The sequence below is a fragment of the Meleagris gallopavo genome, chromosome 4, assembly GCF_000146605.3.
Source record: "Meleagris gallopavo isolate NT-WF06-2002-E0010 breed Aviagen turkey brand Nicholas breeding stock chromosome 4, Turkey_5.1, whole genome shotgun sequence".
NCBI classification, from domain to species: domain Eukaryota; kingdom Metazoa; phylum Chordata; class Aves; order Galliformes; family Phasianidae; genus Meleagris; species Meleagris gallopavo.
The window spans coordinates 58,903,051-58,905,211 of NC_015014.2; the positions used below are offsets into that span (position 1 = coordinate 58,903,051).

The following is a 2,161-nucleotide window of genomic DNA, read 5'->3' on the forward strand; positions in this document are numbered from 1 at the left end:
AGCACGAGCTTGTGGACGAGGATGCCGTACGAGATCAGTAAGCTCCGGCGAGGCGGAGGGGAGCGAGGCAGGGAGGGCGGCCGGGGCTCCGGTTGCGGCCTCGCTGCGGGGCGGCGGCCGCCGGCTGACAGCAACAAGTGACCGCGCCGCTGGGAGGCGGCTGGGAGCCCAGGGACTTCAAACGCCTTTTCTTTCTCCATTTTTTTTTTCCCCCTTCCTTATTTTATTTTTTTTTCCTTTTTCCCTGTAGAAAAAGTGTTCGCCAGCCTCCCGCAGGTTGAACGAGGCGTGTCCAAAATCATTGGAGGTGATCCGAAAGGCAACAATTTTCTCTATACCAATGGGAAATGCGTCGTCATCCGAAATATCGATGTAACGTATCCCGATGTATTTATTTAGTCTCTTCGCGTACCCCTCGCGAAGTTCCGTTTCCCCCCCCCTTCCTCCCCCGTCTCCCCGTGCTCCCCTCACGGCGGGGAGCCGCGCTGGAGCTCACGGCGCTGCGCTGAGCGGGGATAGGAAGGAAGGTGCGTGACTAAAGCAGAAGCGGCTGCAAAAATTCCTGAAGAATCGCAGTGAAACGTGCAGCTCTCGCCCTCTCTTTGCATGGAGTGTGTAGAGGAGAGAGGCTGATAGTTCTGCCTGGCCTTGTGTGTTTTTCTGAAATAGCACGGTCAGGAGTTGGGAGATGTGTTTGCCTAATAAATGAAGACTTCCTTATTTTTATTGCGTTGGGCCTTTAGCTTGTAAGAGCAGCATGCAAATACTTGCAAATTCATGAGTCCCTAGCTGCTTCTTTCCCTAGCGTTCCGGGAATCATAGCAGTTGTCAGGCACTTGATTCTGTGGTAAGTGCCAGCACACCTTGTTTTCAGCCCTGCTGGTAGGGGACTTTTCTCATTCATTAAACGTTGGAACCTCCAGATAATGCTTTCACAGTGGTTTGGTGCATTTGTTTGGATTAATTCTTTGGTGGTAAATAGAGAAATGTTAGATGAGTTCCTTAAATAATCTCTCTTCAAAGATGGCATCCAGTTGAGAAGTATGGAGAAAACACAGCAAATTGTTCAGCTGTTGGTTTTAACAAGTTTTTACTTAATCCGCGTGACTGATAATCTTTCGAAAAATCTAACTCTCCCCTGGATTTACTTCCTTACTGTAAATCTCACTGTGCTGCAGTGGGGCAGATCCCATTTAGGAATGTTTAGGTCTCCATCACAAATATGCATTTGTATCTGGTTGCTTTTCCTTCTGCAAAACGGATTTTTGAGTTATTTTCCTGATTAATCTTATTGCTTTCTCTGTATTCAGGTATTTACTATTATTTCATAACACAGAAATGCTACTAAACAGCTCTTTGGAAACGTCTTATTTGATATCTGTTTAAATGTACTTGCTGAAAAACAAAACCAAGTTTGCACTCAACATTATCCTGTAATAATAGTGTTTCACTCTTAGTGTCAAGGGAAGTTCAGTTTTCTGAAACTAGAAGCCTCAGTTTAGCATGATGCAATGAAAGAAGAGAAAAGCCACTCTGCTTATGTTACAGTTTTTGCCAAGTTATGGGTTTTGGCCACCTCCCTTGTGCTGTGATTAGTGCTCATCCGACTTTGTTCTGAGGCTTAAACTGGTAGAAAACAACTTTCTGAATCGGCTCACTGAAGATTTGTGTGCTGCAAATGTCGGTCCCAGTGTGAGCCTCAACACAGAGCATGTGGCAAAGTCTGAGCACAAAAGTGAGCTGGGACTCTGGGAGTTCCAATTTAGGCTGTTTAAACTCTCAAGGGAAGTTAAGAATGGAAGTCATAAACCTTTCGGTTTTATGGTGTTACTTATGCTGGTATGTACATTTATCTGAAGCAGCAAGGGGAAAGAGTCTGCTACTGTTAATAATTGACAGGTGACAGTCTACAAACTGCAGAATGTATTGTATAGCAATGACATAAAAACCAAGCAAAGCCTATGCTGTGCCTTTTGTACTGGGAAGTGTTGCAGCTTGTAACCTAATTTGGAAATGTGTCCACTGCTAGTTGTGAATTATGTCTTCTTTGAGAAGTATGGGAGCCTACATAATAGTTTGCAACAACCAGATAAAATTTGGAGAAGTCAGTGTATAATCCCCCCACGATCAGCTCTCCAATGGGACAGTTGTGCTCTAATTA

General features: G+C 45.0%; 1 long non-coding RNA gene across 1 annotated transcript; it reads left to right on the plus strand.

The window, feature by feature from the left end:
* Position 1: 1 nt before the first annotated feature.
* Positions 2 to 720, plus strand: LOC109367424. Its single transcript, XR_002114555.2, has 2 exons — positions 2 to 37; positions 251 to 720. It is a non-coding gene; the product is annotated as an uncharacterized LOC109367424 (long non-coding RNA).
* Positions 721 to 2,161: the final 1,441 nt, after the last annotated feature.